Source organism: Nycticebus coucang, chromosome 2 (genome assembly GCF_027406575.1).
Source record: "Nycticebus coucang isolate mNycCou1 chromosome 2, mNycCou1.pri, whole genome shotgun sequence".
In the NCBI taxonomy this organism is placed as follows: Eukaryota; Metazoa; Chordata; class Mammalia; order Primates; family Lorisidae; genus Nycticebus; species Nycticebus coucang.
In genome coordinates this window covers 86,163,313-86,190,370 of record NC_069781.1, presented here as the reverse complement: position 1 = coordinate 86,190,370, position 27,058 = coordinate 86,163,313, and the positions used below count along the sequence as shown (strand labels likewise).

The 27,058-nt window shown below is 41.1% G+C and overlaps 1 pseudogene; it reads right to left on the bottom strand.

Moving 5' to 3' along the window:
• Window positions 1-11,383: 11,383 nt before the first annotated feature.
• Window positions 11,384-26,611, bottom strand: LOC128597482 (uncharacterized; annotated as a pseudogene).
• Window positions 26,612-27,058: the final 447 nt, after the last annotated feature.

The window sequence follows — 27,058 nt, the reverse complement described above, 5'->3', positions numbered from 1 at the left end:
GATTTTAGTGCTTCAAAGGTGGCTTCAGCCAGGATTGGAAGGGATAATTAATTGGATTTGGTTGGTGAGGGCATGGTCAAGGGTGCTCCCAAGTTTCTGGTTTGCGTTATAAATAACACAGAAAAAGGATGCATGAATTTCATTAATTTTCTATTTATTGTGATATTTTTCACACCCGCAAAAATATTTTGTATGTGTTCTATTTGTAGAATAATATAAATAAATGTGTATTTACTTCTTAGGTTACTTGAGAAAAAGAATTTGCTAGGCCAGGCACAGTGGCTCACGCCTACAATCCTAGCACTCTGGGAGGCCGAGGTGGGTAGATTGCCTGAACTCACTGGTTTGAAACCCGCCTAAGCCAGAGGAAGACCTCATCTCTAAAAATAGCCGGGCTTTGTAGCAGGCGCCTATAGTCCCAGCTACTTGGGAGGCTGAGGCAAGAGAATCGCTTAAGTCCAAGATTGAGGTTGCTGTGAACTGTGACGCCACAGAACTCTACCAAGGGCAACGTAGTTAAACTGTGTCTCAAGAAAAAAAAAAGAATTTGCTAGTCCAGGGGTCCTCAAACTGCAGCCCTCAGGCCACATGAGGTGGTGTGATTGTATTTGTTCCCGTTTTTTTTTTTTCTTCAAAATAAGATATGTGCAGTGTGCATAGGAATTTGTTCATAGTTTTTTTTTTTTAAACTATAGTCCAGCCCTCCAACGGTCTGAGGGACAGTGAACTGGCCCCCTGTTTAAAAAGTTGGAGGACCCCTGCAACCTTTGAATTGTCCATTTTTCTTTCCAGAGGTAACTGCTCTCCTGAATTTTGATTAATCTTGTCTTTGCTATTTATTGTTCTCACTATATATGTATTTATAACCAGATAATACAGCGATTGGTTTTGCATGGTTTGGAACTTTATTCTATTTGGGGTTTATTGAATTTTTTCAATCCAAAGGTTTACAGTCTGAATAAAATTTGGAAAAATTAATAAAAAGATTTTCCTTAGCTACATATATTAAAATGTACAATATGATGTTTCGATTTACATAGACATAGAGAAATGATTCCTACAGTTAAGCAAATTAATACACACATAATTGCCTTTTTAAATGGTAGGTAAGAACACCTCAAATCTCCTCTTTTGATAAATTTCTGGTATGAGGACAGTATTATTAACTATAGTCCTCATACTATACATTGCATCTCCAAATTTACTCAACCTGCATCACTGTAACTCAGCACTTTTAATAATTTCTTTATCCATTCATCTATCAATGGACACTTAGGTTATTTCCATATGTTGGCTGCTGTGAATAATACTACAATGAATGTGGGAGCACATTTAGTCAGTGCTGATTTATTGATTTCATTTCCTTTGAGTATATATTCAGAAGCGATTTTACTGGGTCATATGGCAATTCTATTTTAAGGTTTTTGAGGAACCTCCATATTGTTTTCCATAATGGCTGCACCAATTTATATTCCCATCAACAGTGTGCAAGTGCTCCCTTTTCTCCATACCTTTTCCAACATTTGTTATCCCTTGTCTTTTTGATAATAGCCATCTTTTTTGTTTTTTTAAATTTGGCCTTGGGGGCCACATGAGCTCCACCACAACTCTGCCACTGTATGGCAAAAACCCTAAGAGCACATGGAAACAAAAGGGCATGGAAGAGTTTCATAAAACTTTATTTAGTAGAACAGGCAATGGGTTCCCTCTGTCCGGAGGGTCATGTTTCATCAACTCCTACCTTAGCCTACTAAGTGCCCAGCGACATGATATGAAAAAAGACTCAAAATAAGACAAATCATGATGTTTTAAAATATCAGGGATAAAGAAAAGCTCTTAAAAGCCTTCAAAGAAAAATGCAGTTCACATATAAAGTTCTGGAAATAAGAACAGCACTAGGCTTCTATGTGGAAAAGGCGGCAGCAAGAAAATGAGTTCTAGCACTTTAGGAGGCTAAGCAAAAAAAAAAAGGAAAGAAAGAAAAGAAGAAAAAGAAAATGGGGCTGGAATGTGACAGTCTCGGTGACAATTTCCAACCTAGAATTTCACAACTCACCAAGATACCAAGTAAAGCCACTTTCTGAGTCCAAAAACTCCCCCATGCAGCTCAGGAAGTTATTAATGAAGCTGCTCCTCCAAAATCAAACCATGAAAGTGAGCTGAGGAAGAGGAGGACAAAAAAGACAGGAGAGAGATGGCAAGAGTCATGGAGGAGACCAGCAGGGCCCACAGCCAGATAAGTCGCTGAGGGATTGCTTGGAGAAGTGACCCAGCATGGGTTCCCTGATAATGCCTGCTAGGGAGTACACTGAGGTTTCAGGGATCCAGGTCCCCTGAAGCTGGGCAAATGAAAACCCAACACTCTCGGCCATCAGGGCCTGGGACCAGGCTTGGCTGGCGACCTTTATTTACAGTCATGATGATGTCTGTTATCTGTGATGTCATCACAGATAACTGAACCAAACCCACATATGACCAGATACGGGGAGATCTGGGGAAGTAGGAGGACAAGGAGTAACTAGAGATCTGGGGGAATGTTAGCCTAATGTGTTGCTCGGAAACATGGCCACACATGTAGGAAACAAGGTTTGTCTCTGCAGTGGAATTAGGCCACTGGGCAGGGCTGAAAAAGAGCTCTCACTCTGAAGGTGCCCACTGTGGGAGGCCAGGTACATGGCTGTCTGCACACTGGGTGTCTAACCTGGCCGTCCCCTGGGATTCTTCTTCAGTGTCTTTCGTGAGTTCCCACCTGTCAATCCCCCATGCTCTCTGCAGGCCTGATCCTGCGTGAGAGTTTATGGTCATCCCCTGGGATCCCTACCCCAGATACCCACCCACTGTGCCCCCTGGGTGCCTTTCCCTGACTGGCCTTCCCTGAGTGAGCTACCTCTGGGAGTCCACCCAGCTCACCTCCGGATTTCCTCTATGGGTGTCCACCCTTCATGCCCTTTGCAGGCCATATCCTGGGTGCTCACCATCATATGCCTGCTCTTCTTTATATTAGCTGTTATAAATAATATAAAGATGATTTAAATATATAGGAGAAATGACAAAAAGGGAGCGCAAAGGAATTTTGAGGTGATAGAAATTGTTCTGTATCTTTTTTTTTTTTTAGAGAGACAGCAGAGTCTCACTTTATCGCCCTCCGTAGAGTGCCGGGGCCTCACACAGCTCACAGTAATCTCCAACTCCTGGGCTTAGGCGATTCTCTTGCCTCAGCCTCCTGATTAGCTGGGACTACAGGCACCCGCCACAACACTTGGCTATTTTTTTTGTTGCAATTTGGCTGGGGCTGGGTTTGAACCTGCCACCCTTGGTATATGGGGCCAGCGCCCTACCCACTGAACCATGGGCACCACCCAATTGTTCTATATCTTTAATAGTGGTCCAAATTTAAAGAACTGTACCATAAAAAAGTGAACTTCACTACATGTAATTTCTTTTTTTCGAGACAGAGTCTCACTTTCTTGTCCCTCAGTAGAGTGCTGTGGAGTCACAGTTCACAGCAACCTCAATCTCTTGGGCTCAAGAGATCCTTTTGCTTCAGCCCCCCAAGTAGCTGGGACTACAGGTGCCTGCCATAATGTCTGGCTAATTTTTTTAGAGATGAGGTCTCCCTCTTGCTCAGGCTAGTCTTGAACTCGTGAGCTGAAATGATCCCCCAGCCTCGGCCTCTCAGAGTGCTAGGATTACAGGTGTGAGGAGTGAATTTCTTTTTTTTTTTTTTGAGACAGGGTCTTACTCTGTTGCCCAGGCTAGAGGGTCATGTCATCAGCCTAGCTCACAGCAACCTCAAACTCCTGGGTTTAAACGAACCTTCTGCCTCAGTTTCCTGAGTAGCTGGGACTACAGGTGTCTGCTAGTTACAATGCCTGGCTAATATTTCTATTTTTAGTAGAGACCGGATCCTGTTCTTGGTCAGACTGGTCTTGAACTCCTGAGCTCAGTGAGTCCTCCTACCGTGGGCTCTCAGAGTGCTAGGATTACAGGCGTAAGCCACTGCACCTGACCTCTCTCAGTAATTCTAAATTACCTGTCTTCAAGTTCAGAGATTCTTTATTTTGCCTAAGTCTGCTATTAGCTTTTTACTATATTTTTATTTCATTCATTGAATTCTTCAGCTGAAAGATTTCTGTTTGGCTCTTTTTTGTGTTATCTATCTTGGTAGTGAAGTTTTCATTCACATAATGAATTATTTTCCTAATTTTGTAGAATTGTCTGTCTGTATTTTCTCATGTCTTTTTTTTTTTAATTTTTATTTCTCATGTCTTGTTGAGTTTTTTTTAAGGTCATTATACTGAATTTCTTTCTTTCCTTCCTTTTTTTTTTTTTTTTTTGAGACAGGTTTCACTATGTCACCCTTGGTAGAGTGCCGTGGCATCACAGCTCACAGCAACCTCAAACTCTTGGACTTAAGCAATTCTCTTGCATCAGCCTCCCAAATAGCTAGGACTACGTTTTTAGAGATGGGGTCTTGCTCTTGCTCAAACTAGTCTTGAATTCCTGAGCTCAGGCAATCCACCTGCCTCCGCCTCCCAGTGTAAGATTACAGGTGTGAGCCACTGTGCCCAGCCCTATACTAGATTTCTTTCTTTTTCTCTTTCTTCTTTTCTTTTTTTTCTCTTTTCTTTTCTTTTTTTTTTTTCTTTGAGAAAGAGTCTCATTATGTCACCCTTGATAGGGTGCCAGGGCGTCACAGCTGACAGCAACCTCAAACTCTTGGGCTTAAGCAATTCTCTTGTCTCAGCCTCCCAAGTAGCTGGGACTACAGGCACCTGCTACAATACCCAGCTATTTTTTGTTGTTGTTGTAGTTGTTGTTGTTGTTTAGCAGGCCGGTGCCCTAACCACTGAGCTATGGGTGCCGAGCTGTGAATTTCTTTTTCAAGAAATCATTGATTTTCTTTTTATTGAGGTCTGTTACTGAAAGTTATTATGTTTCTTTGATAGTATATTTTCTTGTCTTTTCGTATTTCTTGTGTTCCTGTGTTGATGTCTGTGCATTGAGTGGAATAACTGACTTTTCCAAACTTTCAAAAGTAGCTTTCGTAGAGAAAGATTTTCCCTGTAATTGGATCTTAGTGTGCCAGATGTAAGGGTGTGGGGAGTCTGTTTCTGGGTAGGTGCAGTGGTATAATCTCTATGCAGCTTCTTTGGCCACATTCAATGTCACTATTAACTGTGAGTGCCACAGAAACCTTAGCTGTGGAAGTCTGTGGGAGTGGCGGTGTCATCATCACAGGTTGTTAGTGTCCTCAGTGGCAAGGGCTTTGGGGTCCTCCTTTTCTCATTTTCCCCATGATGAGGAGACTAAGCTTGGGGAGCCTGTTCGGTATCAGGTCTGACAGGGCCTGGAAGCAGCTGTCATTCCACTGCGTTCCAGGCACAGGTGGTTGGGGTGGCTGTGGGTCAGGGTCCTGGGCACAGGGTCCTGTGAACCTCTTGTGGCATCTGGGTCTTGGGGTGCAGATTTGCTCTCTGTGGTTGGATGTAGACTGCCCACAGCACCAGGCTCCGTGACTTTAAGGCAACCCCTTGCAGCTTGGTTTGGGGATTCAGTAGGTGGAGATATTCTGCCAAAGCACTATTTCCCCAGGAGGGACTGCCTAGCCTTGCCTCTGGCTGAGGTGAGGGTGTAGAGAGGGGTAGGTGGAGCAGTTCCATCCCGGGCTGTCCCCCAGGAGTATAACAGTTCTTACAGCTGGCTTGGGGGTGGGGTCAGGCCATGCGGCTAGGCTTCTTCTATCCTGGGAGCACAGCTATTGGGCCTCTGGGTAGTTCCTCAGCTGGGCTTAGTGCCTGTGAGAACTCCAGGGCACTCCAGTGATTAGAACAGTAGGAGTCCACAGTGGCTTCAACTAGGATCCTCTTCTTCCTTTTTTGCTGTAGGGTGAAGATTCCCCTGGTTTATAGCTGCCCCTGGCTGTGGGACAGGGCAGCAGGGTCCTTCTGTTTTTTATGTAGATGTAAAAAACATCTACATAAAAAGATGAAGTGTATCCTTCTGGGTTTTTTTTTTTTTTTTTTTTTTTTGTAGAGACAGAGTCTCACTTTATGGCCCTCGGTAGAGTGCCGTGGCCTCACACAGCTCACAGCAACCTCCAACTCCTGGGCTGAAGCGATTCTCTTGCCTCAGCCTCCCGAGTAGCTGGGACTACAGCCGCCCGCCACAATGCCCAGCTATTTTTTGGTTTGCAGTTCAGTTGGGGCAGGGTTTGAACCCGCCACCCTCGGTATATGTTGCCGGTGCCTTACCGACTGAGCCACAGGCGCTGCCCTATCCTTCTGTTTTTTAAGTGGATGCCCTGATTTTCCTTGGTACTGGGGTTTCTGTTGCCTTTTCGGCATATTCTGGCCGTTCCCTTCAGTTATTTTGTTAAAAGTAGTTATTTGTTATTTTGGCAGTCTTTATGGAAGGGATGAAGCTGGGGTCTTCTGGTCAGGCATCTTGCTCAGTTTCTTTTTCCAGGGCCCACCATTTTAGGTACTACACAGAAAATCTGAAATGTCCTCAGAATGCTTGTTACATGTAAGAGACAGAAGCAATATACGGGTAGAGGGGTAAGGAGTTGAATTTATTTACAATAGTATTACAGCTCTGAAATGGTTAAAAGTTGCTTTCTTTGGTGAGGGAGGGTGAGACGGGGAGAGGAAGATGAACCTGAGTTCCTAAAACTAACTTGACAATTCATGGAACATACCTTAGGAAGGCTGATAAGAACTCTGAATCATTAATCTACTTCTAAATCAGCAATCTAAGGGCTATCAGGCAAGTGAAGTTTATAGCATAATAAACACAACTGACATCTAGCTCTTAACTTTTTTTTTTTTTACGGGACTGTATTTGAGATTCAGTTTTGACTGTCCCCAGACATTTGCCAGGAAATGCACATTCTACTTTGCCCTGTTGGTGGAGTGAAACTCCATGGTACAGCCTAAGAGAAGCCATGTGTTTGTGTTTTCATCACTAGTTCCCATCCACAAGACGTTGCACAGAAGTTTATCTCAAGATTTCTGCCATTTGTCTTTCCTGGATGAGTTTTTTTCCTTGTGATTTTTCTTTTCTTTTAGATGCATTTATAAAGGTAGGTGCTATTCAAAACAAACATTTAAAAAATAATCCATTAAAAAATAATAATAATCCATTGATAATTTTTATGGTTCCTCCAAGTCATAGATAGCTATTCATTAGTTCTCCCTCATTTTCCTCTGCCCTTGGTCTCTAGAAGAATAACTACTGGCAGTTTGAAAGGGCGTTGAAGTTTTTAGAAATGAGTGTAGTTGGGAAGGCAAACAAGGCCGAGGGAACAGAGATCTGGTAGTTTTAAAGATCTTGTAAAGTTTGGAATTTTAAGAACAAGTGTCTAAATAATAATCCATCTTTTCATGTAGGGAACAGAAAAGAAAGGTAAAAATAAAACCTTAATTACAGAATATTCTGCAACTTCCTGTGCATGGCATGAAGGTGACATTTAGTGAAATGAGAATTGTTCCTGCTTGGCAGGGGTGGAAACTGACATTCAAAAAGGTTAAAGATATGCTAAAGGTTGCATGAACGATTAAGTCAGTACTCAGACTCAGAACTTGTTTTAGATCCCTGGTGCTCTTTGTTGCATATAAACTACTCCATTCTAAATGTTTTTTAAAAATAAATACAACGTTTTAGAACAATAATTTAGTAAACATAGCCACTAACAAAATTTGCAGAGGTTCTAGAAAAATTTTTATTTTGAGTAACCTGACACCAAAGTTCAATTCAGCATGGTAAAAGCCAGGGCAGTGGATGATGTAGGCGCAACACCCATGCCCAAGATTAAGTAGGTTGCCTCAGCCTATCTTCTGCAGCTGGAGAGCTCAAGCAGATGACGCCAGGAATGTTAATCATTTCCTTACGAGGCAATCTTAGTCACAAGTTCCTGCTAAAAGTAAAATCACCCCCTCTGGTTTAAAGACAGATAAAAACTTTTTATTTAGTTCATGTCACTATTTCTCCCTCTAGGTTAAGTGCATGGAAATTTGTTTGGTAAATCTTTTTACAGCACTGTTTCCATTAGTTACTCCCGCAAGCTAAGGGGTTAAGTGACTGTGTGGTGCATGGAAACTTCAGGACAAAATTCAGTGGCCAAAGGCTGAGTGAAATTTATGGTGGTTATGAAGAGGGTAAGTGAAGAAACCTCTTTGTTGTTTTCACTTACGTTTACCTTCTCTTATGCTACACTTTATACCCCACGGAAGGGATACTCTTGAGATTACAGTTAACCATTCAGAGTTGCTGGATGAGTGATCACAGGCTAAAGTTAAGAAATTAAAATGCACACTGAAGCATGCATGACAAAATTGCTTCAGTTTCTTCTTGAAAAAAATTGTTTGTATTAATTAAACAGTTTGTTTTGTTAATCGAACTGTTATTGGAATGTCTTTCTCCATTGATGTAATGTTGGACTCTTCAGTAAATTGACTGGAGACAACTTTATGTGAACAAAAGGACATAAATATTTTTGAATATTGGAAATAGCCAAGCTGGAAACTGGATGGAACATCTGGAGACAGAATTCAAATGTCAAGTGATTTTGGTTCTAACAGAAATTTTGTTTTATGGCTGTGTGTTTCTATTCAGTAAGATAATTTTTTTCTTATTTCTTGAAATCTATTTGAAATTGTCATGACAATTTTATTTTATTTTATTTTAATTTTTTTGTAGTTTACAGGTCAAATTTATTAGGAGGTTAAGAAATGTATTATACATGGAACATGACAATTTAAGAAAATAAAACCTCCATTAATGTCTCAATTATTTTCTTTCATAAAAAGAATCATATTTGGGGCAGCGCCTGTGGCTCAAGGGGTAGGGCACTGGTCCCATATGCCGGAGGTGGCGGGTTCAAACCCAGCCCTGGCCAAAAACCAAAAAAAAAAAAAAAAAAAAGGAATCATATTTGTCTATAATAGTAGGACTTTCATTACAAAAGTGCTGATTCTTTTTTTTCTGATTACTTTCTTGTCCATTTCAATTGTGCTGACACTTTATTTCAAGAAAAATACAGATTACTTTCCTTTGAGGCCTAGAATAGTCCTGGGAACATAGAATACTTTGTAGACATAGTAATAATTATTTATATTTTTTCTTTTTAAACTCTGCATTTATATTAATGGATTTTGAAGATATTTTCTAGTTACTTGCATAAAATTTTATTATGTATTCAATAAGTTAGTGATGAATCAAAAAGTAAGTAGAAGATAGAGTTTTTACCTGACATCATATCTTTCTATTTTGAAAACCTTTAATTAACTCTTTTCTTATGAGTGTTTAAAAAATTATAGGAATGATATGCTTTTTTTTTTTTTACAACAACACTGCTCATTATTGTGAAAACTTAGAAACAACCAAATATCAGTGAACAGGGTAGTGGTTAAGTAATGAAATACTACATAACTCAGTAATTCATTAAAAATATGAGGTCAATGTGTATTTATTAACAAATGAGTTCAAATTAGATTATAAGAAAAAATGAGTTTTGAAAAATAGTAAGCATAGTATACTATCATTTTTATAAAAACAAACAAATGCCAATATCTATATTTACATTATATACAGGACTGGTTACTGTTTAAAGTGACTATTAAATAAGAAAGTTTACTTTTTACTTTGTAGACATTAGAATATAATTTGTAGGAACTTTGTTTTATTTACTGCTAAAACTTCTGTGTATATAATGGTGCCTGGCACCATAACAGGAACACAATAAACAGTGAATGAATGAGATTTCTGTAATATTTTTTATTTATTTTATAATATTTAAATTCAAAAATAATGTGGTTAATTTGTAAGCAGATAAAATCCACAAAATATCTTTTTGTTAATATTAAAAACACCCAATAGGATAGTCCAGGCATGGTTGCTTATGCCTGTAATCCTAGCATTATGGGAGGCTGAGATGGGAGGATTGCTTGAGGCCTAGAGTTTGAGACCAGCCTGGGCAAAATAGTGAAACCCTGTCTCTACCAAAAAAAAAAAAAAAAAAAAAATTAGCTGGGCATACTGGCACACACCAGTAGTCCTAGCTACCAGAGAAGCTGAAACTTGAGCCTACGAGTTGGAGGCTGCAGTGAGCTATGATCAGGCTACTGAACTTCAGCTTCAGTAGACCCCATGTATAAGAAAATCCAAAAATGCCAAAGCTCTTGGTCCTTTTTCCTTTCAAAGGGAAATTAAAACACAGTACTGGTGCTCATTTAAGATTCTCTACTTAAGCTTCTTACTTTAGCTTTGATGTCTGAACTTGAGAAACCATGCATCTAACATGCCAGATTGCTGTCTATCTTTTTATGTGCATACCATATTTCCAATTTCATGAAAAACCCTGGAAAATACAGACTCTATCTTAAGACCCTTTCTGTCCCCAATACCTAGCATGGGTCCTTATATATAGTAGAAGCATGGTTTTGTTACTGGGTATTCGTTCCATAAACATTTGTGCAGTTCTTCTTCTTCTTTTTTTTCTTACGGTTTAATGTATTTTAATAGCAAACTTACAAGAACAGCACAGAAGACAGACAACATTAAAAATGTGTACTTACATGTAGGACAACTCAGAAAAGTATAGTGAATGGATGGAATCTACTGTACGATAAAAATGCTACAAACACCATTTAGTTGCCGTCAATAGGAAATTTAGTTGTTTTGGGAAGGTGCCTATGGCTCAGTGGGTAGGGCCCCGGCCCCATATACTGAGGGTGGGGGGTTCAAACCCGGCCCCAGCCAAACTGCCACAAAAAAATAGCCGGATGTTGTGGCGGGCGCCTGTAGTGCCAGCTACCTGGGAGGCGGAGGCAGGAGAATCGCCTAAGCCTAGGAGTTGGAGGTTTCTGTGAGCTGTTGACGCCACCGCACTCTACAGAGGGCAATAAGGTAAGACCATGTCTCTACAAAGAAAAAAAAAGAAAGAACAAGAAAAGAAATTTACTTGTTTAAAAAAAAATTCCAAATGCTGGCATTGTCCAGAAAAATCTAACAGGTTTATTTATAATTCTTATAAAGTTGAACTGCTGAAACTTGTTCACTGAAACATTTTGACTCACATTAATGCTGCATATCCCTGCATTTTATATAAAAAATTCACACACAAATGAAAATGGAAAAACTGCCAATACCTGATTTCTGTCCCTTATCTTTCCAGTCGCAGTCATATACTTAAGTATCTTTTGACCTCATGGGGGGGAAAAAATCTAACTACCAAAAATCGCCAAAATGTGGAAACAGCCTAAATGCCCACCCAGGAATGGATTAACAAGCTGTGGTATATGTATACCATGGAATACTATTCAGCCATTAAAAAAAATGGAGACTTTACATCCTTTGTAAAAAATCTAACTACCAATCAGAACTACCAATAATAGGAAGAAGAGTTTTTTGTTTTTTGTTTCTGATAATGAAATATTTTCCCATCATAGCAGTCTCTTAAGCACATTCTCCACATATATGGCCTTGCTAGCTGGATGTCTTTTGGCATAATTGTTACACGTTCGGCATAGATAGCACACACGTTGGTGTTTTCAAGAAGTCCAACCAGATAGGCCTCACTTGCCACCTGCAAAGCACCAATAGCTGCGCTCTGGAAGCGCAGATCTGTGTTAAAGTCCTGAGCAATTTCTCGCACCAGATACTGGAAAGGAAGTTTGCGGATCAGAAGTTCAGTGGACTTCTGCTAAAGTCTAATTTCACGGAGTGCCAAGGTACCAGGCCTGTAGCAATGAGGTTTCTTCACTCCTCCAGTAGAGGGCGCACTCTTGCAAGCAGCTTTTGTAGCCAGTTGCTTCCTGGGTGCTATACCATCCGTGGATTTGCGGGCAGTCTGCCTTGTAGGAGCCACGGTATAAAGACCTCCTTACTTACCGGCCTTCTCTGGAGCTCCGAGAGCTAGAGGCGGCGCTGGCGTTAGCCATTTGTGCAGTTGTTAATGATGGTGTACTGATGTCGTCCCTCCTCCTAGAACATGCATTGTAATCTGGGTGCTGAATACATTTTGTTGAGTAAATGATTGGTGCTCCACTCTAGCATATAATCTCTGTGTATACTGGTGATTGTATTTAGTTCTAAGGGAGAGAAGATGAAAGGAGGCTCTTTTGGCTTGGGATGATTTTTGCTTGCTGATTACAGAACATATAAATCTGGTAGAATGACTAAATCTGGCAGAAGCAAAAGAGAATTTACTGGTGCATGTAGCAGTTTAATGGTGCACCTGACTTGAGAGATAGCTGAGCACTGTGGCTCAAAATGCCATCTGTCTATCTGTCTCTCTCTTATTCTGTTCTCAAAAAAGCTTTCTCCTCCAGGTGGTAGAATAGCTTCCAGAATCTCTAGGAACCGTATCCTTTCAGTTTCCAATCCAGGAGAAAAAAGCCAATGTCTTTGCTTCAGCAGTTCTAAGAAGCAGAATCATGACACACACCCAGAATGAGTGAAAGCTACTCAGCTCTAACTGCAGCCAAGAGATTCAGGTTACTAGTTTTAAGAGCTTCTAGGTCCAGGGTTTGGCAAAGTTCTCAAGCAGGCCAACTGGACTAAGGATGGAGTAGAGGCAGATTGCCAAATAAAAATCAAGATAGTTGCCATATTAAGAATGGATACCTGTTTGTTAAACTGCAAATGCAAATGACAAAGGAAGACAGTCATTTCACTCTTATGTTCCACTCTCCCTAAGAAATATTCAAACATGAGTAACATATGCAAGAACCCAATCAACCCTAGCTCTGTAAAGATATGCATATAGGCTCTAACTGTTAAAGAAGAGGCAGCTGCAGGCGGCGCCTGTGGCTCAGTGAGTAGGGCGCCGGCCCCATATGCTGAGGGTGGTGGGTTCAAACCCAGCCCCGGCCAAACTGCAACAAAAAAATAGCCGGGCGTTGTGGCGGGCGCCTGTAGTCCCAGTTGCTCGGGAGGCTGAGGCAAGAGAATCGCATAAGCCCAAGAGTTAGAGGTTGCTGTGAGCCGTGTGACGCCACGGCACTCTACCGAGGGTGGTACAGTGAGACTCTGTCTCTACAAAAAAAAAAAAAAAAAAAAGAAGAGGCAGCTGTAAGGAAGGAGCTATCTGACTTGAGTGGAGTCAAAGTCCTGATCTAGAGCAGTGATTCACAAATTTGCTGACGATAGTTCTGACCCCAGGCTATTCTTTGTAACACTTATACAAGCATCAGTATCTTCAGGCTTCCAGTAAAAATGTAACATAGCCAAGTTTGAGGGCTAGTGGTCAAAAGAGACATCAGGGGCTCGGGCCCATAGCACAGTGGTTACAGCATTGGTCACATACTCCGAGGCTGGTGGGTTCCAACCCAGCCTGGGCCACCTAAGCAACAATGACAACTGCAACAGAAAAATAGCTGGGCACTGTGGCAGGCACCTCTAGTCCCAGCTACTTGGGAGACCAAGGCAAGAGAATCGCTTGAGGCCAAGAGTTTGAGGTCACTGTGAGCTGTGATCCTACGGCACTCTACCGAGGGCGACACAGTGAGACTCTGTTTCAAAAAAAAAAAAAAAATCAGGGAAGATTTATAATAGTTTTGGCAGTTCCTGAAATTGTGTTTTGGATACAGTAGATTTTCACTAACTATCTGCCAGTTTGATTTAAAGGTAGGAAATATCATGACCGAGCAAAGGAGGATATTTGTTGGCTCACATTCACACATTCAGCTGTCGATACATATCTCGATCTTTACAGTCAAGATTAAAAATAAAACCTTTGATTTTGGATCGGCGGAGACAAGATGGCTGACTGAACCAGCTTTCCACAGAGGTTCCCATCCAGAAGGAGAGTCAAAGGACAGAAATTTAGCAAGTAACCTGGTGGATTAGAGCTACACCAAGAGAGAAGGTTGAAGAATGCACATCAACACTGCTGAGGTGAGCTTCAACCCCAAGGATACAAACAAAAGGTACAAAATCCATCATCAAGCAGACAGGAGTCCCCTCCCCCATGAGAATGGCTCAGAGTGCCCCACAAACAAAGAAGCAGAGTTCAACGTTCCTCCCACTATACTCCACAGGAGAGACCCTCTAAAAACTGGACCTACCTCCCCTACTAGGGTGCCATGGCACTCTCCTGCCAGGCATAAAACTGTGTAAAACTGTATATATTCTCTACCTGCAATTCTGAGCTCCCAGCACTCCCCTCCACTCTCATTCTGAGGTCTGGAGGCCTGTCCCCAGGAGTCCAGAATCTTGGGTGATTTCTCGAGGGGTGTGGACAGGGCTTGGACTGCAGCTGGTCAGTACTGATTCTGCTGCACGGGAGTGAGGAGAGGATGGTCGGCTGAGAGGGAACCACACTGGAGCAATGGTGCCCCGAGGCACAGAGCAGCAGCCGTTTTTGGCAACAATAGGGCTCACCCCGGATATTCTGAACTCACACCCCCTGTCTCTCTGGGTAACCAGAGGAGGCCAAGCATCTTCTCAGGTGGCAACCACCACAGAACAGATCTGATGGACATGCAGGCTCCGTGAGTAAAAGGTTTGACTGAGGCGGTACCGGCCTGGGTGGAGCAGGGACTAGAAAATGCATGCGCAGAGCCAGGAGATTCGCAGGGTGGGGCTGACCCAGAGGACCACTTTACTGAGCCTAAGATGCACCCGGCCCCCAGGTGACCATCACCTTAAACAAAGGAGGGCAGACAGAGGCTGGATCTGACAGGTAACCATGCTGTGAATACAAACAGCTGAGACCATACAGCAGCACAGACAGGGCCTGAGGCACAAGTTCTGGGAACTCAAAACAGCTTCTTTTCTGCAGGGGAATTTAGCAGGGACAGAAAGAAATTCTTGCAAAGTTGTTCTGTTCTGTCAGTAACATCAATCAGGGGCAGGGCTGGAACTGAGTTGAACATCCCCCAGCCTCCATCAAGTGCCCGAGGTTGTCAGGCATCACCTCCCCCTGCTGGATAGAGGCAGTGAGCAGTGGCCTGGCTGAGCAGACATTGATTTCCTTGTGATTCAGGCAGGTGCAAACCCCTGGAGTATCTGCTCATTGGAGGCAACTGGGTCACAGCCCTGCGGGGTTATCAGTGACTGGGTGTGACAGAGGTGCAAGGTGGGGAAGGAGGCATCAACCTTCCCAGTAATCTATTTGCTGGGTGGGTCCTCCGGACTTCATGGAGCACCAGAGCAAGTCATATTTGAGTTGTCAACAGACCTTTGTGATCTAGTTGCCGGAGACCTTTTAAACTCTCCCACCTGAGACAGGAGCTGACTGACACAATTGATCTGGACCTTTTGAGCTGAGCCAATCGCCTGAGGACTATCCAAGTGGTGCACTGGGTGTGTGGTTGTAGGAAGGTTTTATTTTCCTTTTCCAATTGTTACCTGTGGGAGGGCGGGGTGACTTCATTGCTGGTATTTCTCTACAGCTGAGACTTCAACCCAGAGTAACTGTTTCACTAGGGTCAGACAGAGACCAGCTGAAAACAAGACAGAGCCACTTAGCCCCACCACACCAAACAGGTCCCCAGTTTTTCAGGCTGTAGCACTGTACAGGTCCTTGACAAAGCTCCAGGAAAAAAGTCAAATGGTGTAAAATAATCATGGGGCAGAATCAGTGAAAGAAACTCTGGTAACATGAATAGCCAGAATAGATCAACCCTCCGCAAGGAAAGATATGGCAGATGTAACTGAAGATCCCATTCATAAACTGATGGCCAAGATGTCAGAAATCGAATTCAGAATTTGGATTGCAAACATGATTAATAGAATGAGGAAAATTTGGAATTAGAAATTCGAGGAGCAATTCAAAAGTCAGAATTAGAAATTCTAGGAGAAATTCAAAAGTTGTCTCAAGAATTCAACAAATTTAAAGACAAAACCACCAAAGATTTTGACATACTGAAGCAAGAATTTGTAGCTCTCAAAGATCTGAAAAATACAGTAGAATCCCTCAGTAACAGCAGAAGAAAGAATTTCTGACATTGAAGACAAAGCTTTTAAATGCTCCCAAACTCTCAAAGAGGAAGAGAAATGGAGAGCAAAAATGGATCATTCTCTCAGAGAGCTCTGGGATATTTCAAAGAAGGCTAATATTCGCCTCATTGGAATCTCTGAAAGTGATGAAGTGGCTTCGCAAACATAAAGGCCCTTCTCCATGAAATTATGAAAGAGAATTTTCCAGACGTGCCAAGAGATTCTGAAATTCAGATAGCAGACAGTTTCAGAACCCCAGCACGACTCAACCTGAATAAAACATCCCCCAGGCATATCACTAAAGTTAATATGAAAAAGAAAACTTTAACTTCACTAAAGTTAATATGAAAAAGAAAATTCTCAAAGCAGCCAGACATAAGAAATCCATTACCTACAAAGGGAATAAGATTAGAATGACTTTAGATCTCTCTGCTGAAACTTTTCAAGCCAGAAGAGGGTGGTCATTGACTTTTAATCTCCTAAAACGAAATACTTTCAACCCTGGATCCTGTACCCAGCTAAACTGAGTTTCATTTATGATGGAGAAATTAAATGCTTTAATGACATTCATATGTTGAAGAAATTTGCCATAACCAAACCAGCTCTTCAGGATATTCTCAGACCTATCCTCCATAATGACCAGCCCAATCCTCTACAAAAGTAAACTCACTCAGAAACTTTTGATCAAACTCCAACTTCCACAGTGGCGAAAGGATTAAAAATGTCCACTGGATTTTCAAAAACTCGATACCCAAAATTTTACCAGACTTATCAATATTTTCCATTAATGTGAACAGCTTAAACTATCCTCTAAAGAGGCACAGGTTGGCTGGCTAGATACAAAAACTCAGGCCAGATATTTGCTGCATACAAGAATTACATCTTACCTTAAAAGATAAATATAGACTCAGGGTGAAAGGATTTCAGGCAAATGGTAATCAGAAAAAAAGCAGGTGTTACAATTCTATTTGCAGACACAATAGGCTTTAAACCAACAAAAGTAAGGAAGGATAAGAAGGGTCACTTCATATTTGTTAAGGGTAATACTCAATATGATGAGATTTCAATAATGAATATTTATGTACCCAACCAGAATGCTTGTCAATTTATAAGAGAAACTCTAACAGACACTAGCAACTTGATTTCCTCTAGCTCCATAAATAGTCGGAGATTTCAACACTCCTTTGGCAGATAGATCCTTTGGATAGATCCTCCAATAAGAAGCTGAGCAAAGAAATTTTAGATTTAAACCTAATCATCCAACATTTGGATTTATCAGACATCTACAGAACATTTCATCCCAACAAAACTGAATACACATACTTCTCATCAGCCCACGGAACATACTCCAAAATCGATCACATCTTAGGTCACAAGTCTAACCTCAGTAAATTTAAAGGAATAGAAATGATTCCTGGCATCTTCTCGGACCACCATGGAATAAAAGTTGAACTCAGTAACAACAGGAATCTACATACTCATACAAAAACATGGAAGTTAAATAACCTTATGCTGAATGATAGCTGCGTCAGAGATGAGATTAAGAAGGAAATTGTCAAATTTTTGGAACAAAATGACAATGAAGACACGAATTATCAGAACCTCTGTGATACCGCAAAGGCAGTCCTAAGAGGGAAATTTATACCACTGCAAGCCTCACAAGAACGAAAGAGAGGAAGTTAACAACTTAATGGGACATCTCACACAACTGGAAAAGGAAGAATATTCCAACCCCAACCCAGCAGAGGAAAAGAAATAACCAAAATTAGAGCAGAATTAAATGAAATTGAAAACAAAAGAATTATACAACAGATCAATAAATCAAAAAGTTGGTTTTTTGAAAAGGTCAATAAAATAGATAAACCTTTGGCTAACCTAACCAGGAAAAAAAAAGTAAAATCTCTAATTTCATCAATCAGAAATGACAAAGACGAAATAACAAGAGATCCTCAGAAATTCAAAAAGTCCTTAATGAATATTACAAGAAACTTTATTCTCAGAATTATGAAAATCTAAAGGAAATTGACCAATACTAGGAAGTACGTCACCTTCCTAGACTAAGCCAGAATCAAGAGGAAATGTTGAACAGGCCAATATCAAGTTCTGAAATAGCATCAACCATACGAAATCTCCCTAAATAGAAAAGCCTGGGACCAGATGGATTCATGTCAGAATTCTACCAAACCTTTAAAGAAGAACTAGTATCTATATTGTTCAACTTGTTCCAAAATGTAGAATAAGATGGAAGACTAGCCAACACGTTCTATGAAGCAAACATCACCCTGATCCCCAAACCAGGAAAAGACCCAACAAGAAAAGACAATTATAGACCAATATCACTAATGAATATAGATGCAAAAATATTCAACAGGATCCTAACAAACAGAATCCAGCAACACATCAAAGAAATTATACCTCATAACCATGTCGGTTTTATCCCAGGGTCTCAAGGCTGGTTCAATATTCATAAATCTATAAGTATAATTCAGCACATAAGCAAATTAAAAAACAAAGACCATATGATTCTCTCAATTCATGCAGAAAAAGCTTTTGATAATATCCAGCATCCTTTCATTATCAGAACACTTAAGAAAATTGGCATAGAAGGGACATTTCTTAAACTGATAGAGGCCATCTACAGCAAAGCCACAGCCAATATTGTAGCGAATGGCATGAAATTGAAATCCTTTCCATTCAGATCAGGAACCAGACAAGGCTCCCCATTGTCTCCACTGCTCTTTAGTATTGTAATAGAAGTTTTAGCCATCGCTAAATTAGGGAAGAAAAGGCAATCAAGGGTATCCATATAGGGTCAGAAGAGATCAAACTTTCGCTCTTCTCAGATGATATGATTGTGTATCTGGAAAACACCAGGGATTCTACTACAAAACTCTTAGAAGTGATTAAGGAATACAGCAGCGTCTTAGGTTACAAAATCAACATTCATAAATCAGTAGCCTTTATATATACCAACAATAGTCAAGTGAAAAACAGTTAGGAAGTCTATTCCATTCACAGTAGTGCCAAAGAAGATGAAATATGTGGGAGTTCATCTAAAAAGAACGTGAAAGATCTCTACAAAGGGAACTATGAAACTCTAAGAAAAGAAATAGCTGAAAATGTTAACAAACGGAAAAAAATACCATGCTCATGGCTGGGAAGAATCAACATTGTTAAAATGTCCATACTACCCAAAGCAATAATCAATTTCAGTGCAATCCCTATTAAAGCTCCACTGTCATACTTTAAAAATCTTGAAAAAATAATACTTCGTTTTGTATAGAATCAGAAAAAACCTCGAATAGCCAAGACATTACTCAGAAATAAAAACAAAGCAGGAGGAATCATGGTACCGGACCTCAGACTATACTATAAATCAATAATGATCAAAACAGCATGGTACTGGCACAAAAACAGAGAGGTAGACGTCTGGAACAGAATAGAGAACCAAGAGATGAATCCAGCTACTTACAGTTATTTGATTTTTGACAAGCCAATTAAAAACATTCAGTGGGGAAAAGATTCCCTATTTAACAAATGGTGCTGGGTGAACTGGCTGGCGACTTGTAGAAGACTGAAACTCGACCCACACCTTTCACCATTAACCAAGATAGACTCTCACTGGGTAAAAGATTTAAACTTAAGATATTAAACTATAAAAATACTAGAAGAGAGTGTAGGGAAAACCCTTGAAGAAATTGGTCTGGGCAAGTATTTTATGAAGAGGACCTCCCAGGCAATTGAAGCAGCTTCAAAAATACACTACTGAGACCTGATCAAACTAAAAAGCTTCTGCACAGCCAAGAACACAGTAAGTAAAGCAAGCAAACAGCCTTCAGAATGGGAGAAGATATTTGCAGGTTATGTCTCCGACAAAGGTTTAATAACCAGAATCCACAGAGAACACAAACGTATAAGCAAGAAAAGAACAAGTGATCCCATCACAGGCTGGGCAAGGGACTTGAAGAGAAATTTCTCTGAAGAATACAGGTGCACAGCCTACAGACATATGAAAAAATGCTCATCATCTTTAATCATCAGAGAAATGCAAATCAAAACTACTTTGAGATATCATCTAACTCCAGTAAGATTAGCCTATTTCACAAAATCCCAAGACCAGAGATGTTGACGTGGATGTGGAGAAAAGGGAACACTTTTGCACTGCTGGTGGGAATGCAAATTAATACATTCCTTTTGGAAAGATGTTTGTAGAACACTTAGAGATCTAAAAATAGATCTGCCATTCAATCCTATAATTCCTCTACTAGGCATATACCCAGCAGACCAAAAATCACATCATAGCAAAGATATTTGTACAGAATGTTTATTGCAGTCCAATTTATAATTGCTAAGTCATGGAAAAAGCCCAAGTGCCCATTGATCCACGAATGGATTAATAAATCGTGGTATATGTACAGCATGGAATATTATGCAGCCTTAAAGAAAGATGGAGACTTTACCTCTTTCATGTTTACATGGATGGAGCTGGAACATATTCTTCTTATAAAGTATCTCAAGAATGGAAGAAAAAGTATGCCATGTACTCAGCCCTACCATGAGGGTAATGTATGGCTTTCATATGAAAGCTACAACCCAGTTATAAACTAAGAATATGGGGAAGGGGGAAAGGGAGGGGAGGGAGGGGGAGGATGGGTGGAGGGAGGGTGACTGGTGGGATTACACCTACGGTGCATCTTACAAGGGTACATGTGAAACTTAGTAAATGTAGAATATAAATGTCTTAACACAATAACTAAGAAAATGCCTGGAAGGTTATGTTAATCAGTGTGATGAAAATGTGTCAAAGGGTCTATAAAACCAGTGTATGTTCCAGTGTTTTTCCTATGCTTTCTTTGAGGATTTTTATTGTTTCATGCCTTAAATTTAAGTCCTTTATCCATCTTGAATCAATTTTTGTGAGTGGGGAAAGGTGTGGGTCCAGTTTCAGTCTTTTACATGTAGACATCCAGTTCTCCCAACACCATTTATTGAATAGGGAATCTTTCCCCCAAGGTAAGTTCTTGTTTGGTTTATCAAAGATTAGGTGGTTGTAAGATGTTAGTTTCATTTCTTGGTTTTCAATTCGATTCCAAGTGTCTATGTCTCTGTTTTTGTGCCAGTACCATGCTGTCTTGAGCACTATGGCTTTGTAGTACAGACTAAAATCTGGTATGCTGATGCCCCCAGCTTTATTTTTGTTACAGAGAACTGCCTTAGCTATACGGGGTTTTTTCCGGTTCCATACAAAACGCAGAATCATTTTTTCCAAATCTTGAAAGTACGATGTAGGTACTTTGATAGGAATGGCATTGAATAGGTAGATTGCTTTGGGAAGTATAGACATTTTAACAATGTTGATTCGTCCCATCCATGAACATGGTATGTTCTTCCATTTGTTAATATCCTCTGCTATTTCCTTTCTGAGGATTTCATAGTTTTCTTTATAGAGGTCCTTCACCTCCTTCGTTAGGTATATTCCTAGGTATTTCATTTTCTTTGAGACTATGGTGAAGGGAGTTGTGTCCTTAATTAGCTTCTCATATTGGCCTGGGGGAAGACTTCATGAAGAATACTGCCATGGCAATTGCAACAACAACAAAAATAAACAAATGGGACTTCATTAAATTGAAAAGCTTCTGTACAGCTAAGGAGACAATAACCAAAGCAAAGAGACAACCTACGCAATGGGAAAGGATATTTGCATATTTTCAATCAGACAAAAGCTTGATAACTAGGATCTATAGAGAACTCAAATTAATCCACATGAAAAAAGCCAACAATCCCATATATCAATGGGCAAGAGACATGAATAGAACTTTCTCTAAAGATGACAGACGAATGGCTAACAAACACATGAAAAAATGTTCATCATCTCTATATATTAGAGAAATGCAAATCAAAACAACCCTGAGATATCATCTAACCCCAGTGAGAATGGCCCACATCACAAAATCTCAAAACTGCAGATGCTGGCGTGGAAGTGGAGAGAAGGGAACACTTTTACACTGCTGGTGGGACTGCAAACTAGTACAACCTTTCTGGAAGGAAGTATGGAGAAACCTCAAAGCACTCAAGCTAGACCTCCCATTTGATCCTGCAATCCCATTACTGGGCATCTACCCAGAAGGAAAGAAATCCTTTTATCATAAGGACACTTGTACTAGACTGTTTATTGCAGCTCAATTTACAATCGCCAAAATGTGGAAACAGCCTAAATGCCCACCAACCCAGGAATGGATTAACAAGCTGTGGTATATGTATACCATGGAATACTATTCAGCCCTTAAAAAAAATGGAGACTTTACATCCTTCGTATTAACCTGGATGGAAGTGGAAGACATTATTCTTAGTAAAGCATTACAAGAATGGAGAAGCATGAATCCTATGTACTGAATTTTGATATGAGGACAATTAATGACAATTAAGGTTATGGGGGGGAAGCAGAAAGAGGGATGGAGGGAGGAGGGTGGGGCCTTAGTGTGTGTCACACTTTATGGGGGCAAGACATGATTGCAAGAGGGACTTTACCTAACAATTGCAATCAGTGTAACTGGCTTATTGTACCCTCAATGAATCCCCAACAATAAAAAAAAAAAAAAAAGAAAAAAAAAAAAAACCAGTGTATGTTGCCCCATGATCGCATTAATGTACACAGCTATGATTTAATAAAAAAAAGAAAACCTTCTTTTATAGTCAAGAGATAGAGGTGCAAAACAGCTAAGTAACTTCCCTAAAAGCCAACCAATGAATAGACAAGTCTGCTGTGCTCCAGATTACACACTCTTTCACAATACCACAATTGTACATGTCAGAAATGGGTTGAAAGATAAACTCAGATGCTGGCTGTGAGAAGTTAATTTACCTGGCTGAAGAACAAAGCATGAACCAGGAATGAAGGCAATCCTAAAAACTGACAAAAGCAGCATCCTTTAGAGCCAGGGGTGGCAAACAAGGGCTCATGGGCCTTATCTAGCCTACTGCCTGTTTTGTAAGTATAATATTAGAACACATTTGAGGATGAGTGTGGTGGCTCACACCTATAATCCTAGAACCTTGGGAGGCCAAGATGTGAGGATCCCTTGAGCTCAAGACCCCATCTCTACTAAAAATAGAAAAAATTAGGTGAGTGTTGTGGCTGGTGCCTGTAGTCCCAGCTACTCAGGAGGCTAAGGCAGCATAATTGCTTGAACCCAGGAGTTTGAGGTTACTGTGATCTAGTCTGGGCAACAGAGTGAGATTTGGTCTCAAAAAAAACGCCCCAAAACAAAAAACACACACACTCATTTGGAATTCATTTGTTTATCTGTGGCTGCTTTTGCACTATGCTGGCACAGCTGAGCAGTTGGGACAGACACCATATGATTTGTGAAGACTAAAGTGTTTGCTGTCACTTCAAAGAAAAAGTCTGCCAACTCATGCCCTAGAGTTTACAATTGTATGTGATTAGTCATTTTCAGAAAGGATGAGATTTCCACGATCAACCCAAGGACTGATGATAATTCTTGTGGCTCTATGTGTCAGATTCTCCCGAGTGTTCATGCATTTGTTTAATCAATAAACACTTATTGAACATCTATAATGTGCTGGACACTATAAGCTCATAATCTGTTGGGAAGATAAAAGAAAACAGTTGGAATATAGTGCAATATATTCTATGTGAAAAATAGGATATTAAGGGCGGCATCTGTGGCTCAGTGGGTAGGGCGCGGACCCCATATACCAAGGGTGGCAGGTTCAAACCTGGCCCTGGCCAAACTGCAACAAAAAATAGCCGGGCACTGTGGCAGGCACCTATAGCCCCAGCTACTCGGGAGGCTGAGGCAAGAGAAATGCCTAAGCTAAGGAGTTGGAGGTTGCTGTGAGCTATGACACCACAGCACTCTATGGAGGGCGATAAAGTGAGAGTCTGTCTTTACGGAAAAAAAATAGGATATTAAATATAACTTCTCTTTCTGATTCTAGGAACATGAGGGCTGGCTTTGGTTTTGTTTTGGCTAATCACTGTGAGCTTAGCCCCTGGCAGATGGCCAACAGTAGGAGATCATTAAGTGGTTGAGGAATGAACTAATGAAGCAATTAGAGTGGGGAAGGTAAGCATAGGATGTCAGGGGAACAAACATAACCTGGTCATGATGGGATGAGGTCAGGTGGTGAAGCTAAAGGACTAGAAGAAGTGAAAGGAGAAAGGCTGAAAGTGGGGAGGTTCTCAAAGAGGGAGAGGTTGTGGTAGCAGCTCACTGGACACTTCTGGGACAAGTTGTACCACTGTAGGGTTGGAGAAAAAGAGGACTTTAATCCTGAGCAGGGTTTGGTGGGAGATTTTGTGTGAGAAGTAGCATAAAAAGTCTATTCATTTCCTGATTCAAAAACTTCCAGAACCTTCCTACTGCCTACAGGATGAAATTAAGACCCCTTGGTGAAGGCTGTGTATGGTGGCTCATGCCTGTAATCTTAGCACTCTAAAAGGCCCATGTGGGACCATCACTTGAAGCCAGTAGGTCAAGACCAGCCTGAACAAGAGCGAGACCTCATTATCTACTAAAAGTAGAAAAATGATTGAGCCCAGGAATGTGAGGTAGCTATGAGCTATGATAATACCACTGTATTCTAATCTGGGGTAAGACAGCGAGACTCTGTTTCAAAAAGAAAAAAAAAAAGACTCCTTGGTGAGGCCTATAAATGCTCTATAACTTGTTCTCTGCTGATTCAATCTTACTTCCCTTACTTCCTTACCCAGATCCCAATGTCTATCTTTATGCTTCCCAGTTGTTCATTTAATCTTAACTCTGTGTCTTTTAAAAGATGTGTTCTTTTAGGATGTCCATTCTTCCCTCTCTAATATATGTCATTTGTTATATAAGATCTAATGCAGCTATGTCCTTTCTGACAGATTCTTTCCACCCACACCAATCCTCATTGATGTCTTTTTTTGGATTTCATCACCTGAAACTATCATCTACCTCTTTTAGATGCTGAATCAGTGCTGACTTGGAATATTTTGAACTGTTTTATGGGGTGATGCTTTCCATCCTCCATTACATTGTAGTTTTCTGGGAACAAAGATCATATGGCATTTCCTTCATATCCTCTCAGTATGCAGAACAATATTTTATGTACAGTTAATATTTGGGTGGACATTTAAGTACTTATTGAATAAATATATGAATGAGCCTCATGAATAAAAAGTTATGAGATTGAAAAGGCTGCTAAGTAATCTGTGCACAGAATTAAAGAAAGAAAACCCTCTTAAAAAAGGAAATCAGAGAACAGGAACTAATTAGAGAAGATACTAATAGGACAGAAAACTTATTAATACTTCGTGGTTAGAGGTATTCTCAAAAAGTTCAGGTTTTGAGGAAAAAGGTTTAAATTTAAATTTATTTTTATTTATTTTTTCTTTTTTTGTGATTTTTTTAAAATTTATTTTTATTTTTTAAGCAGAAACTTAGATGTGGAGAATGAGTTAATCTACTTCTCAGGTTAGGGCACCTTATCATTGATCTGTGCAAATCGCTGTCTTGTTTTTATTTTTGTACCTCTTTGTGCATTTGTTTGTATATCTCCCTTTATCCCTATTCTCTGCTGCCATCCCCTTTATTCCCACAGCAAACATTCTAATGTGGTTAGTGAATCCTCTTTGTGTAGACAGTTTGTAAAATCTGTATTTTTGATTTTTTAGCATGTGTTTTCCAATAGTGCCTTTATCACATGTCAGCAAACTCAGGAGAACATACCAGTTATTTTTAGATTTATGGGAAAATGCCCCATTCACTCAGAAGCCAGCCCAGTCGTGATCATCGGCGGAGGATGCCAAGTGTGCTAAAAGCCAGATTCCCAGATAGCAGAGCCCATATGGCACGTCTGCAAGGTGGGCTGGAAGGGAGCTTCCCCAGGGCAAATCCTCAGGGGATTGGGTGCCCCCTCACGATGCGGGGGGCCTGCTGGGGACTGTACCAGCTATGAGGACCTCTGTGCCTACGTTTTCAAGAGGTTGCCCTTTTATCATGACATCACTATACTCACCTGAATCAACCAAACTAATCCCGTCATGACTGGTTAGCCCTGGAGAAGGGCTGCCATATGCCAACTGTGCTAAGGCAGCCCCCCAAATGGCAGAGCTTCTGAGTCAGGCTGTCCATGCCATGAGAGGGGCAAGTGAATCTGTCTTTTTAACCCACAGATTAAATACCTACCCAATGTGCACAGTGTCTAACAAGCACCCCAAGTTGCTCCCCAGGCTCCGAGAGTTCAGACATGGGCCACTCCAGCACCCTAGAATCTCTGCCTTCTATACTTGGAGTTAAGCCCAGAATGGTTCTCATGTCACTACAGTAGGAAGCATCTCTGGAACCTTCCCAAGCCTGATGCAGAGAGGCCTGGGAGAGAAGAAACAGAATAAAACTGAAAGAAGCTGTGGGGTCCAGCTGTGCCCCAGAGTGAACCTGACTGAGACCAGGAAGGGCCTTGACAGGCCCAGATGACCCCTGGCCAAGCCCCGAGCCCAGGCCCTTATGAGATCTTTGTCCAGGGGTTGCAGAGAGCCTCCCAGCTCTGCTGAGGAAATGACAGAGACTGCCTGACATCCCACAAGGAAGAAGGCAGAGAAGACCCAAACTGGAGAGCTGTCCTCTGGGCTGTAGTGGTTTGTGGACTTGGTGGTCACCATGCTGAGGTTGTTGGTGAGAGGCTGACACACCCCACAGCACAGAGTGGCCTGGCCAGCATTTACAGAGCCAGGACACCATGTGCTAGATACCCTCTCCCTGGGAGGTGGGCAGGCATTCCCTCTCTGGGAGGCAGCACCTCTCAGGAAGCTTTTGTTCAGCTTAGGAGCTGGGCTCCCCCTTCGAATGCCACTGGAGGCCCATTGATTTCAATGCACTCCCAGCCCTGATGAAGGCCCATGGTCCTCAGCTGCTCTCTATCTGTTCAATGTCTAATTCTCCATCCAGGGAGCAGATGCTGTTTCCTGTAGTCCCACCAGGCTGTGACTGGCTTTCTCTCCTGCTGCAATCCTTGTCCAGGCTGCAGTCTTTGTCCAGGTTGCAGAGCTTGTCCAGGTTGCAGTCCAGGCTGCAGTCCTTGTCCAGGTTGCAGTCCTTATCCAGGCTGA